Source organism: Bubalus bubalis, chromosome 22, assembly GCF_019923935.1.
Source record: "Bubalus bubalis isolate 160015118507 breed Murrah chromosome 22, NDDB_SH_1, whole genome shotgun sequence".
Classification (NCBI taxonomy): Eukaryota; Metazoa; Chordata; class Mammalia; order Artiodactyla; family Bovidae; genus Bubalus; species Bubalus bubalis.
Window position 1 is genome coordinate 29,763,957 of NC_059178.1, and position 15,561 is coordinate 29,779,517.

General features: G+C 41.7%; 1 protein-coding gene across 3 annotated transcripts in view; it reads right to left on the minus strand.

Annotated features, from left to right (window-relative positions):
- The window catches only part of OSBPL1A (oxysterol binding protein like 1A), a 228,221-nt gene extending 219,009 nt beyond the window's left edge, over positions 1-9,212 (minus strand). The window contains exon 1 of one of the 3 annotated variants that reach the window (XM_025273327.3): positions 9,075-9,212. The gene's annotated coding sequence lies outside the window, so the exon portion shown is untranslated. Of the gene's footprint in view, positions 1-4,131; positions 4,266-5,081; positions 5,136-9,074 lie in introns of those variants that run through there. The other 2 variants (XM_044934859.1, XM_025273328.2) reach the window with 2 other exon arrangements.
- Positions 9,213-15,561: the final 6,349 nt, after the last annotated feature.

Consider the following 15,561-nt stretch of genomic DNA (forward strand, 5'->3'; position numbering starts at 1 on the left):
GGTCGCCTCTCCTTTTCAAAACAATTTACCACCACATTCATTGAAACTAGCCGCTCTGTCCAAAGGCTGCTGCTGCTGCTGCTAAGCCACTTCAGTCGTGTCAGACTCTGTGCGACCCCATAGACGTCAGCCCACCAGGCTCCCCCATCCCTGGGATTCTCCAGGCAAGAACACTGGAGTGGGTTGCCATTTCCTTCTCCAATGCATGAAAGTGAAAAAGTGAAAGTGAAGTCGCTCAGTTGTGTCCGACTCTTCGCGACCCCATGGACTGCAGCCTACCAGGCTCCTCCATCCATGGGATTTTCCAGGCAAGAGTACTGGAGTGGGGTGCCATTGCCTTCTCCAGTCCAAAGGCTAAGCAGACTCAAAAGTTTGCAACTGTTAACACTTGGCTTAAATAAGCAAGACCTTGAGGATAAATCCCAAAATGCAAGCAGGCATTTCAACACTGCTCCTTTCTAAACTTCTGTTACTTTGGAAAGGAATGGTGAGGGGTGGCGGGGTGGGGAGATCGGAGAGGGGGCTGACAGGCTGACACTTTTTCCTTCTCCCTTAGTGGCTCTAACACCAAATCAGAGCAGCACAGCTCCAAAAATATCTGTAATTTAAAGACCAAGCAAACTTCTTAAAATGATAACAGTACTATTTAATTAGCCCAGTAAAACATGATCGTTATGTTCCTTTCTGCTATGCCGCAAAGGAACTATCATATTCCAGACCAAGACATAAAAATATTTGTATTTTTTCTTAATCCAAGAACCACTATAAGGCAAAGTCTGCCGCTATCTATGCATACCTGAAGATGCCGAATTCAATACATCTGTAGTAGCTAAAACTTCACTCAGGTTGGCATCTAGGTAGCCAGCATGGGCCAGGAAGTGTCCACCGTGAAGTCCACAAGGAGCTGCAGTTTGCTCACCACCACTAGGCCAGCATCCCTTTCCCTTTCTCTTCTGTCACTGCATTACTCTCAATAAACACTTCACTGAGGGCGGACCACGGTACAGGCACCGTTTTATTAGGTGGTGATACACCAATGAATAAAACCAGGCCTTGCATTAGGATAACTTTATGTTTTATCTATGTATTTTTATATTTAAAAATATAAAAATCCATGTTTTATCTATATATTTTTATGCTGTTTTATCTGTATATTTTTATATTTTATGTTTTATCTATATAAAATTTATCTATGTATATTTTAATATATAGTACATATTAAATATATATAATATTTATATATATTTGGGGGCAGGCACCACACTGCAAGGCTTGCAGGATCTTAGTTTCCCAACCAGAGCTTGAACTTGGGCCACGGCACTGAAAATGCAGAGTCCTAACCACAGGACCACCAGGGAATTCCTGATAACATATGTTATAGAAAAGTCAACTGTACAAATAAATTACTATCCACATTTCTCACGGTCTAACTTGCCATCTCCACTCCCAACTTCAACTAGTTCCCCTTAGTAAGCCTTCACAGCACCTCATGTTTGCCACAAACATCAGTCTGTAGGTGCTCGTGTGGTCATTTCTTTGTTCTCCCCACACTACACTAGAAACTTAATTAGAAAAAGGGCCCCAAGTCTATTATGTGTCCCCACTATATTTATCCCTAGTATCCAGCAAGGCACCTAGAACACAGCAAGCAACCAAACATTGAATGGATGGATGAATGGATGAACGTGGACTTAGTTTTTCAATATCAAAGCAATCAAGATAGACTGATAGGAAGGTCTAAAAGTAACGTGTTTATTTAAGTGGTACACTTTCATCCAGTGATCAAAAAATGAAGGTTTTTCACCCTTATATGCCACAAAATACTAAAATCACAGCAAAAAAGGAAGATCTTTTAAAGTATACATTCCAGGATTATTGAGGATGATCACTGCTAATTTGATATTAATACATCTCTAACTTATGAATAATTTGTGGTTAACAGTTAACAAATAGAAGAGGGGAAAGTGCAAACAGTGACAGATTTTATTTTCTTTGGCTCCAAAATCACTGTAGCCCATGACTGAGCCATGAGATTAAAAGACCTTTGCTCTTTGGAAAGAAAACTATGACAAACCTATTAGAAAGCAGAGATATCACTTTGCCCACAAAGGTCCACATAGTCAAAGTTATGGTTTTTCCAATGGTCATGTATGGATGTGACAGTTGGACCATAAAGAAGACTGAGTGCAGAAGAACTGATGTTTTCAAATTCTGGCACTGAAAAAGACCCTTGAGAGCCCTTGGACTTCAAGGGGATCAAACCAGTCAATCCTAAAGGAAATCAGTCCTGAATATTCATTGGAACGACGGATACTTTGGCCACCTGATGTGAAGAGCTGACTCACTGGAAAAGACCCTGATGATGGGAAAAACTGAAGGCAGGAAGAGAAGGGGGTACCAGAGAACGAGATGGGTGGATAGCATCAACATCACTCATGACTCAATGGACGTGAATTGGACAAAACTCCAGGAGATGGTAAAGGACAGGGAGGCCTGGGGTACTGCAGTCCATGGGGTCACAGAGTCGGACACAACTTAGTGACTGAACAACAACAGTTAACTTTAGAAAAAATACAAAAATCAAAGAATCCAAATTCAAATGTTGAATAGATGTTAAAAAATATTCTTTGGACTCATGAGAGTTTATTTCAGAAAAGCACTGTCTCTGATGTTTAAGCCAAAAGAAGGACAAGTAAACCCTTAGTGCATCTTATGAGACTAGATTTTGAACAACATTCTATCAGTACACATAGTATAGGTATCTTTCAGTATCACTTTGTGGATGTTTTCAGCCATTCTTTTCACATACATGCAGCTCCAAACTCTTGTTTTTAAGATTAATTAACGAGATTTTAATGGCCAAGAGACTGTTCAAGAAAATAGACAAAAACATCTTAAGCTTCAAAAACTGGGAGATTAGAGGCCACTTTGCCTTGACTTCCCTCCTCCAAGGTTCACTGGGGAAGACAAGCTTCTAATTCTGAATTATTTTGTGGAAAGCAAATTTACATTTTGCTGTTGTATAAACACTGTGAGTGAAGTGAAAGTTGCTCAGTTGTGTCTGACTCTTTGCGACCCCATGGACAATACAGTCCATGAAATTCTCTAGGCCAGAATACTGGAATGGGAAGCCTTTCTCTTCTCCAGGGGATCTTCCCAACCCAGGGATCAAACCCAGGTCTCCTGCATTTCAGGCGGATTCTTTACCAGCTGAGTCACAAGGGAAGCCTGTACATTACTTAATTAAACTGGTTCCTATACTTGATATCGGAGAAGGCAATGGCACCCCACTCCAGTACTCTTGCCTGGAAAATCCCATGGATGGAGGAGCCTGGTAGGCTGCAGTCCATGAGGTCGAGAATAGTCCGATATGACTGAGCGACTTCACTTTCACTTTTCACTTTCATGCATTGGAGAAGGAAATGGCAACCCACTCCAGTGTTCTTGCCTGGAGAATCCCAGGGACGGGGACGCCTGGTGGGCTGCCGTCTATGGGGTCGCACAGAGTCGGACACGACTGAAGTGTAACTTAGCAGTAGCAGCATACTTGATATACGCCACTAAATCTCCATTAATTATAGTGGATAAATTGTGGCCCTAACAACTTTGAAATCTTGGCAGAGAAACCCTAAAACTGTAACTTAAAGGGCAATCAACTCATTCAATTCAGTCAGAGGTCTGTTATGTTACAAACTGAATGTCTATTTTTCTTTACTATTCCAGCTGAACTTTTACAGAATCAAAAAAGAAAATTCCTAGAGAAATCAAAGACAGTAAAGTTCAATAATCAGATCCAATTCACTCAAGTACCAGAAATTCAAAATATTAAATGATGTGCTTTGGGATTTCCCTGGCAGTCCAGTGGATAAGACCTCTGTGCTCCCAGTGCAGAGGGGCTTGTGTTCAATCCCTGGCTGGGGAAACTAAGCTTCCACATGCCACATGGTGCAATCTTAAAAGAATAAAAAAAAATTACCTGTCTTTTAAAAGAGTTCTTAAAGGTGTCTGAAGTTAAAATTCAAAGGCATCCAAGGCTAACTTTATTAGATCACAAATATAGCAATGTTTAATGGGACATCATAAAATATCAGGAAAGCTTGGTGATGCTCAAAAACTTAAACATAAAATTACCGGATGATCTAGCAATTCCACTTCTCTGAGTGTACGCCCAAAAGAACTCAAGGGACTCTTGAAAGAGATATCTGTTCATGATCACAGAAATGTTCTTCACGACAGCCAAGAGGTGGAAGTTGTCCAAGTGCCCCCTGGCAGATGAATGGATAAGCAAAATGTACTACATACGTACAATGGACTATTATTCAGCCTTAAAAAGGAATGAAATCCTGAAACGTGCCACAATAACGATGAAGCCAGAACACATTATTTGAAATAAGCCAGACACCAAAGGACAAATATGTGACTCCACTTATATAAGATATTTGGAGCAGACAAATTCATGTAGCCAAAAACTGAAATGGTGGTGAACAGAAGCTGGAAGAGAAGAAAATGGAGAGTTAGTGTTTAATGGGTACAGAGCTTCCATTTGGGATAAGAAAGTTCTAGAGACGGACAGAGACAGTGGCTACTGTATAATATATTTTAAAATGGCTAAAAAGATTTTATGTTCTATGTAATTTACAATTTAAAAAAATGAGGAAGCATCTGAAATGAGTCTAACAAGTGCCAAATAGCTTTTGTACTAGTAAAAAGTCAAAGGAAGCCAACTATTCAAAACACCTTATGATTATGTTGTGATTATTTTTAAAATTCTCAGATATTGATTTTATGCTTCCTAATACATTAAAATATTTGAATTATACTGTATACTAAGAATTTGAATAGTGAGAAAAATTAAATATTTATGAATATATTTTACAAACCAAGTCTTTAAAACCAAAAAAAAACAAAAAACAAAAAAAAACCCCAGCGTGCTCAGCACTGTATTCCAAAGTACTCAACTGCTTAATGGTATATTTTTCCCCCGATATTTTTCCAATACTATATTTTAATATAAGGAAAATATTAAAAATCAAAGTGACTATGTAAAAACATGACAACAAAAATAAAATAGCTTTGCTCACCTGGAAAATCCCATGGACAGAGGAGCCTGGTAGGCTGAGGTCCATGGGGTCACTAGAGTCGGACACGAGTGAGTGACTTCACTTTCACTTTTCCTTTCATGCATTGGAGAAGGAAATGGCAACCCACTCCAGTGTTCTTGCCTGGAGAATCCCAGGGACGGGGGAGCCTGATGGGCTGCCGTCTATGGGGTCACACAGAGTCGGACACGACTGAAGCAACTTAGCAGCAGCAGCTATCAATCTTATTAGTTCCTAGCAAGTAATCATTAAGTTCTTTTATATTATATATCCCAGGTATGTGTGTGTATATACCTATTTGTACACAGGTGTATACAAACATATATGTATAAAACTATGACATTTCTGCTAACACAAATAATTAAATGCATTTTTGCTTGTTTTAGAAATTTAGCCTTGGTAGACAGATTCATGGAGAAGGCAATGGCACCCCCACTCCAGTACTCTTGCTTGGAAAATCCCATGGACAGAGGAACCTGGCGGGCTGCAGTCCATGGGGTCGCTAAGAGTCAGACACAACTGAGCGACTTCACTTTCACTTTTCACTTTCATGCATTGGAGAAGGAAATGGCAACCCACTCCAGTGTTCTTGCCTGGAGAATCCCAGGGACGGGGGAGCCTGGTGGGCTGCCATCCATGGGGTCGCACAGAGTCAGACACGACTGAAGCAACTTAGCAGCAGCAGCAGACAGATTCATATTTAATCTAATACCGCTTTTAGAGAAGAAGAAACTGAAAAGCACAAAGGGTACTTGCTAAGGGTATGACTTTACCAGCCACAACCAGAATTTAGAACTTCTAGTCAAGGGGTGAAATATTATTAATGCTATATATTTCATAAAACTCAATTCAGCCTCTAAAATTAAAGGTCCCTGATCCTAGTTATTGTTCACATGTGTGAACACCAAGGAAGCTGAGTCTGAATTTTAGCTTAATCCTCTCATTTTAAGAAGCTTTACTCATTGAAATAAGATATCCAAGATATGGCAATTTAAGGAAAACGTCAGCAAATTTTAAAGTCATTTTAGGAAGCACCTGCCTCTTTCTTTTAAAAATATGAAATTAAGTTAAAAATCACTTTATTTTTAATTCAGTGAAACTTTCTCACTAACTTCAACAGGACTCTGTACCCAGATCAACAGCATCATCCTTTTTGCAGGAGAAATGAGAGACATCTGGCTATAATTGTAGTATGTCTTACTACAGTTTGTAAGCCACTGAAATCAATGTAAAATGCCTATACCAAATTATATTTGAACTATTTACATTATCTTCTCTTATTCATATTCATTACATACCCATACTGACTTGGATGCCATACAGATATAATAAAAGAATAATCCTTCTTGCTATGATTTTATCTTCCTTCAGTTGAAAATGCTAATGTTTAAAAGAACCGGTAAAAATAAGTTTCCCTGCTTTATGAAACTGTTTAAACCTGAAATTGCTATGCATTTTCTCTGCTTTTACAACCAAGAACTAACCCTTACATTCATCCCTGATTTGAATCTGAACTTCATAGATTCTAAAAACTATTAACTATAGTGTCAAAATAGGTTGGACCCATAGAAGTCCACAAATTAGATGAATATAGTTTTATATAACAATAATATTCACCAAAAGAAGGCTGATCAACTATCACGTTCTAATGATAAAATTCCTTATATGTCAGATAAAGTGTATTTAAATGTATCCTATTTCCACATTTGAAAATTATCTTCCAAACCCTAATGAAATATATTGCAGTACTGATCAGTTACCCACTATATGACCAGAACTTTTTCTTTAAAGGAAAACTTTAACCAAAGTAAAAATGTGGTTACTTTTCATTGTCACATGCTAGGAAACTGTACAGTTAAAGGCCACTTTCACTGTAGAGCACAGTAATTCCCTGTTTGCTGGTTGATGAATATAGTGACTCAGATAGAGGGACCTACTTCATCCTCTTTAAGCGTTTAAAAAGTATTTCTTATACTTGCCTACGTTATTAGTGAAAGAGGACATGTAAGTGAGAAAACCCTACATTTCTAGGGATCAAGAACATTCTATAAGATAATTATATGATATGATCACCAATATATTCTGTACAAAATGCACGAAAGTATCTTTTCTGAGCCCTTATTAATGACTTCTGGAAAGATCCGTATAAGCTTGTTGCTAATTATACTGCTAACACCTGTCCTTTTTTAGGACCTGGAAAGAATTTACAAATCAATTAAGTTCTAATTACCACCAGACTTGGCTTATTAACCACTTCAAATTTTTTTTTACATGCCCCGGCTTTCTCCCCCATATGTTATTAGTTAAGATTTCTACTTTCTCCTGACTACTTTTCTCAGTGAATACACATAATGTACAAAAGCTCAGCTCCTTGTAATAGCAAGAGGTAAGAAACTGTCAAAGCATGAAGATTGATATATTATGATTAAATACAGATGTGTCTAGGTAAAATAAAACCACATGAAGAAAAATTTTATTTTGTTAAACAGACACTGCATCATGTTATCATGCAAAAGAAACTGGCTGCATTTTTCTACCTAGTTGCTGGTTCCAAACAAGCATCATTTCCCTTTGCTTTGGGGAAAGAGTGGAAAAAGCAATGTTTTACAGAAATAACATTTAGCTGCTCTGAATTACAGGTGTAAGTGCTGTGCAAATAATACCTGCAAGGCTGAGAGCCTCCAGAGACAAGGATCAGCCACCCCACAACCTTTTACCCAGGAAAAAGGAGATATTCAACAAGTGTCATCTGATAAACAGGCCCTGGCAAAACCCTACACTAATTCACAACTGCTTCAGATAAATCTATTCAACTTGCAGCAGTTAACTCCTGTTTTGCATATCAGTTGCTCAAGGCTAGAAGAAAAAGACACTTTCTAAAAAGGAACCATTACTGACAGTTTTCTCCCCTTTCTCCGCCCACAGATTGTAGTAGGTAGAGCTCCTAGAGTAGAACTAGGGGATGAAAAGAGGGTGGATTTTGTAACTATTCTGTAATTAACACAGAGACCTTTAAAATTTCAGCAGGGGGATCCAGAAATTATACCTACTACTCACTGCAAAAAATGTCCTTGCATCAGAGTCAGAACCCGAACACTCCTAAGCCATCAAAACAAATCGAAGTATTTTTCAAATTCTGAAATAAGAGGTGAAGACATTCCGAACTCTAAACCCAGAATGCATCAATTACAATATTACCATATGGCTGAGATTGTCAAGAAAAATACATCTCTGATTCTACCCACAAACACCTAATCACTAAATTTGCAACATTCTAACAGTCTAGTTTAACTTAATATCACATGCCAACGGTTCACTTCACTATCTGCATAAAGCTAAGACTTTCACAACTAACATTAACTACATCAAGGCAACCCTTTTCAACGCCTCCTGCCAAACACCAGGGCCACCGGGTAAATAAATCTCTGTTTCTATTCGGTTCAGTCGGTCAGTAGTGTCTGACTTTTTGCGACCCCGTGGACTACAGCATTGTTTCTATTAGGCAGCTGCAATCTTTCATACTGTTTCTGATCTCATTTGATGGTCTTTGGTGCTAGTGGGAACTGACCACGAGGCACACAGCGAGAAGGGTCACGTGAACAGCTCGTGACTTCCACTGTAATCAACCCTCCTCAGGATAGTAGGACACTCAAAGTTGGGATGCACACATCCAAGTACCTAGAAAGCACGCAGCTGATGACTTCTCAGGGAATGCACGAGACACCGGGACGAAGTCCTAGCACCCAGAGTGGCAACGCAACAAATGCCAACGTCTTACTACTTGCAACAACTTCCCCGCAGCACCGGAGCAGCTAGGGACTTCGGGGCGGTCGAGGTCTGGGTCCGAGCCCGGTACCTCCAGACCCAGACCATCCTCGGAGACTTGCCCTCACTCCCCACCACGCGCGGACAGACCTCCCCCAGCACCATGCAGGGAAGAGCCCGCTTGCCCTGAAGCCGGCCTAGGAAACTGACCTACGCGGTCACCCGGGTTCCAGATCTCCCGGGGTGGGGACCACAATCGCAGGCTGCCCGCCTCACGCCCAGGAGGCGGCCGTCACCTGGCTCGCACTCCCGGAAGACTCGCGGCCCCGCGGATCGTCGGTCTCGGGGATCCCGGCGCCCGGCGGAGCGCGAGGCCGCTTGGCACCACTCCGCGAAGTGGCACCGCCCCTCCGCTCGACCAGCCCCGCGAGCGCGCGCGCGCGCTCTGGTTTTATTTACGCCCTGCCCGGGCACCACGTGACCGGCGCGCGGGCCGTGTGGCGCGCTCGGCCCACGGCCCCGCCCCCGGATGGTACGCCCCGCCCCCGACCTGGCACGCCCCGCCCCCAGCACGCTCCAGTCCCGCCCGGATCGCCGAGGATGGTTCCAGGACTTGCCAACTGCTGTCAGGAGGAACAAGGACTTCACGCTTCTTCCACATGCCCCGCCCCAAGAGAAGTACGGACCCTACTTCGAGGACACCCAGGAGCTGTGGCACGGAAAGGAAGCCCTCCAAGCCAAAGCAAATATATTTATAAATACTCAATACATTACCTAGCTGCCCAGGTTTTTTCTTTTCTGCTTTGGTTGCGACTTTACTCGTGGGAACTTAATCGGCAGTGTAAATTAGCTGCACCTCTCTTTTCACATGTCACAGGATGATCTTTAAATGCTATACAGGTGTAAACATCTAAGATGAATATGAGTAAGGTATGCTTAAAGAGAGATTTAAGTTTTCCTTCACTTCGTCCCCCCATCACACACCTTTCATAGAGTCCATCTCTACGGACTCGCACAACAGGTCTAGCCAGAGTAGTTAACACATAGTCTATTATGTGAACGTACACACTCTAGTGTAATTACACCTTTTAAAAATTTGCATAGCTGAAAAAGACGAAGTTACGAGCATACGAAAAAATTTTCAACTGTCTTGTATTTTCCAGTGTATTTAATGAACATGTTCTTCTGTAATGAACATTAATAAGCAGGGATCATATTTAAGGGACATAGGTTTTCAGTTCAGTCTAGAAACCTGGTTGAGGACCTATTGCACTTGTCTGTGATACATGATGTGTCAGATCTCTTAGAATGTTTCTGGAGAACACAAGAAACCTTGCTTATATGTCCTAGGCTAGCATCATCTTTTCTTAGTGAAAAAGGCACTGGAAGAGCACAATCCTTCAAGGGTGAATTGTGTGGTAACTAAGGCAGTCATATTTGCCTCACAAGGAAACTTCAGAGCTTATTTTCTAAGAATACTGAATTACCTTCACAGCCAAAACAAAAATTGACTACCTGAATAAATTATCCACATTATTTCACAAAAGCCTTAATTCTCACTAACATGATTTAATTGCCTAAATTCACTACTCATTTCTTTTTTCAGTTCACGAAATGGAGTTTGTAAACATCCTAGCCAATAGGAGGATGAAAGTAACGAGGTAATCACCATGACTACCAATAAAAAGTTCTAATCTTGGTAAGATCACTCCTTGTACATATTTTTACAGGTGTCTCTTTGATATATATGTAGACAATCTTTAGGAAAAGGTATCTCTTTGGCATTTTTATTTCTGACTGCTAAGTCACTTCAGTTGTGTCCGACTCTGTGTGACCCCATAGACGGCAGCCCACCAGGCTTCCCCGTCCCTGGGATTCTCCAGGCAAGAACACTGGAGTGGGTTGCCATTTCCTTCTCCAGTGCATGAAAGTGGAAAGTGAAAGTGAAGTCGCTCAGTCATGTCCACTCTTAGCAACCCCATGGACTGCAGCCTACCAGGCTCCTCCATCCATGGGATTTTCCAGGCAAGAGTACTGGAGTGGGGTGCCATTGCCTTTCCCATTAGTATACATATAAACACATCAAGGGTGTAACAATTCTTATTGTAAAGCACTACTGTCCAATGCAACTTTCTTCAATGATAGAAATGTTCTATTAATATAATTCTACCCTGTCCAATACAGTAGCCACCAGCCACATATGCCTGCTGAGCTCTTGAACTTTGGCTAGTGTGATTAAAGAATTGAGTTTTATGTAATTTTAATTTAAATAGCCACCATGTGGCTGGTGGTGGGTTAGTTGCTAAGTCGTGTCTGACTCTTACAATCCCATGGTCTGTAGCCTGACAGGCTCCTCTGTCCGTGGGATTTTCCAGGCGAGAATAATCGAGTGGATTGCCAATTCCTTCTCCAGGGGATCTTTCCAACCCAGGAATCAAACCCAGGTCTTCTGCATTGCAGGCAGATTCTTTACCAACTGAGCTATGAGGGAAGCCCACTTCCTCATGTGGCTACCATGTGGCCAGCAGCAACCATAACGGATAGTGCTATTCTATAACAACAAAGAATTACTATATTGCCCCCAACTGTATCATACTCTATTTTGAGAAGTGTTTGATAGACACAGAACATCTGGAAACAATTAATAAACTCTTCTGAGCTTGTGAACAGGTAGATATTTTAACTTTGCAGATGGAGCATGTTAAAGTTACTGTGTCACCTTTTATCTACAATGAATGTAACTAGGGCAGAATTGGTAGCTCTGGGTGAATAGAAAAGGGATTTGGGAGAAACTAACTCTTTGCCCTGCCATTCCCAGGACTGCCTGACCCAACTGGAAAGTTAACCATCTTCAGATCACAATGTGCTTCATCAGAATTACCCATGGCCTAGTTCAGACCGGATCCACTTAGGGTTCTTTCGTTGCTTGTTTCAGATAATTTCGTCATCCTCAGTGGCAAAGTCATGTCCATCTATTTGCGACCCCATGGACTGTAGTCCACGAGGCTTCTCTGTCCATGGGCTTTTCCCGGCAAGAATACTGGAGCGGGTGGCCATTCCCTTCTCCACGGGATCTTCCAACCCAGGAACTGAGCCTGCGTCTCTTATGTTTCTTGCATTGGCAGGCGGATTCTTTTACCACTGAGTCATCTGGGAAGCCCAGGAGCCCACAACTACTACTGCCTACCCCATATCCCAGCGTTTCCCACCAGAATAAGATTCCCTCTAGATGATAGTACCCGATGTTTGTGTCCCTGCAGTTTTGTCTTAAGCCTGAAATGCCCCAGAATGCACTTCGCAAACTGCATGTTTTAAAAACACTCCCCTGGTGCCCGTGTGATTTTGAAGTGCTGCAGAAGGCACACTAAAGGCTTATTAAGGCTTATTAAAAGGAGGGTTTTATGGACTGAGACTTTGGGGAGGGCTTTGGGTAATTATAGTCTGGAATGCTGAAAAATAGGTCAGATGTCATGAGGCAAATCCAGATAAACTGTTGAGTTGGGTGAAATTAACCATCCCCTACACCTACATATTAAGTACTTTGTAGTTATTATTAACCCAATACCATCAAGGCTATGATGTCATTGTTTTTTATCTCTTTAAAGCTGTCTAAATTTTTTTGTCATTTGTACCATACACTCAGATTTTTTAATAACTGAAATGAGTTGGTACATTTTCAGATATTAAATTATTTTTATCTAAACTTAATTCTGTACCTGTCCCTCTTTTGCCAGGTATGTGACACACAGGTGTCTAATCAACTGCCTCCTCAATGACTGATTCTGCTGGGTCCCCACACAAAAAGTTTAGGAAGGTCTCCTCTATCTATAGTTCCTTGATTGCTAGCAACAAGCACTGACACCAGCTAACCTAAGCAAATAGGGAATGTTTTGCACAGTATCAAATCAACAGCTGAAAATCTGGCCCAGCCAGGACAGGACTAGGGCCCTTCCAGGGATCTGGGTAGGAAGGACTAGTCTATAGGTTTTCTAGGTTGTTCCTACCAGGAAAGAATAAACTCCATTTATTTTTGTTTTCCTATCGTTTTGTTTTCCTCTTCAGAAGAGGCAAACTTGAGAGAGAAACAGAGAGACGCTTTTTGGTATACAGGGCAGAGCACCTTGGCTGACAATCCCACGAAACTACCTTCCATAAGAGTAGTAGTGCCCCCACTGACCCACCCATGCGCACGCACACGCTAGTGAGGTCCGGTGCTGTTACCAGAAGGAGCAATAAATTATGAGCAACCACAATCACAAAAATTACAAAAATTATTACAGTCTCTTTTTGTTTTTCAATCAAGCCCTTCCCTTCATAGCTTTTCCCATAAGGCATGGGCTCCTTGGACAATATTTTCAGCTCCACATTTAGCCCTTTGCTGTCTTCATCATGAGCACACCCCTGCTTTTCCATCCATAGTTGTCTGGTCAAGCAGTGTGCCTGACAATTACACTAACCCCTTCCTGGAAGCCTCAGAAAGTCTGCCTTGCCCACAGCCCCTCTGAGGGCTTCGTTACACAGCCTCTGATTCCTGGCTCAGTGGAATGTGCAGGGGCGGGACCTGACAAACAGCACCTTTCTTCAGGCTTACCAAAAGTCTGCAGACCTGCTCTGCCCAACAGAAAAGATCTCTGCTGGGTAGTATTAAACTACGAGTATAAACTGTCTAGTATAAACCATCTCGATTCTCTGTGGGTCCATTTGACTGTGCAGTATACAAAGTACAGTGTTTAGGGCAGAAGCAGGAAAACATACAGAGGAAAGTGAAGGCAGAGAGAAAGCAGAAACCATGGGTGGTCAAGAAGGAGAGAAGAGAGGAGACTGGGAATCTCTGAGGCAGAGCAGAAAGAGATTGAGACCCCAGGGTGTGGAAACACCCGTGTCGGGCATGAAGGGTGAGGCTCCCTGCTGAGAAGGCCGTAACGACTGGCTGCAGCTGTGTCTCCACCCACCTGTCAGGGCAGCACAGATGTTTCTGCTTTTATCTCTATATATCGTTGCAGTAAATTCCTACACTTTTACACCTAATGTAACCTGTTTCTCTGTTCCTTGAACCCAGAAAGAGCCTCACACCGTGATGACCCCTTTCTTGCTCTCAGCTCTCCTGTTCTTGATCTCTAACAAACAATCCTGTCGATGCTGCCTTACAACAGCCACCTTTTGCTTCAAAGTCTCTGCAACTCTTTGGAAACTTCTAGAACACATCTCTTTTCCAGATCCCCAGTTACTCCCACTGTCCATTCCAGAGTCACCTGTCAACACCTGATGAGCGGCCATAGCATGCCACATGAGTCCACTTGGTGAAATCACAAAGACGGAAGAAAGGGGGTTTGATGGGCCAGCCTGGGGCCTGAATTGGGAGTACAGATCAGATTCCAGACTCCTGGATCTTAGATTTGGAAGAGTCAGCAGAAACCTACCAGCCCAACATCACACATAAAGCCAGATGGTCTTCAACCACATTGCAAAGAGGAATTTACCTGTCTGGAGCCTGGGAACTTCCTGGATCACCGCCTCACGTGCGTGCTAAGTCACTTCACTCGTATCCAACTCTTTGTGACCCTGTGGACTGTAGCCATCGGGGCTCCTCTGTGCACCTCAAACCACTCTCCTGGCTGAATTATCACTGGTAGAAGTTCCTCCTACAGAGGCAAATGCCCACTCCACACAGCTCTCACCAGGTATTCAATGTAAAGATGAATGGAATAAACGGTATTAGCCTTCCACAGGCTGTTATTTTAAAAAGTTAAAGAAGACTAGAGTGAGCTGCCTTGATTCTCTTTCCTGGGCTTACATTTCCAGAGGCTCCAGCCTGTGATCAGGCTCCAGTGGTTGTAGCATTCTGAAACCCAGTTTGTACTTTTATCTCTTAAAATTTAGCACCCAGGATTAAGCAAATCACATATGTTTCTATAAAACTAGAAACAGTAATCTTAGTACTATTATATCCACTTTGTGAAACTAAACTTTGCCTTTTTCCCAACTTCATTATCTTGACCTCTCCACTGCCCTCTGGTGGTGGTGATTTTTTTCTCAATTGATAGAGTTGGGAGAGAAAAGAGATCAGAGAAAGAATGGAGGTAGTGCAGAAAAAAAGAGTGATTACATTCATAAACAGATTCGTGGCCTCATGAAGTTTATAATCTAATTTTGGAAGCAAAGTATACAATGGAAACTAACAAAAAAAACATGACAACACTTATAACTGATAAAACAAATTCTAAAGAATTTGGGAAGACGAGATCAGTGAGGACTAGAACAAAGATGTATAGAAGTGGTGGTATATATGCTTTGCTTCAGCTTTAGATCAAAAATAGCAGGAAATGGGAAATGAGTACCTTCAACACAATAAGTTTGAGAGATGCAGCAAGAAACTGAAGATATGAGAATTTATTTGGGGCAAAAGCTTAGGGCTAGAAACAGATTTGTGAATCATGCTCAAATATCCATGATATTGTAGGATTACCAACAGAAAGAAGATTAGAGTTATGACATACAAGGACTTATAAGAGCAGAGAACCTCTCATTCACCATCGATTAATTCGTGTCTTCATTAGTCAGTAAATACATATTAACCTAGTAACTGACATGATTTTGTGAGTGGATACATGTGCAAGGCACTGTTTCGGGCTGAGAGAGAAAAAGATAACTCTGAAACAGCCTTTCCTTCAAGAATTTAAGAACCTAGGGAAACAGA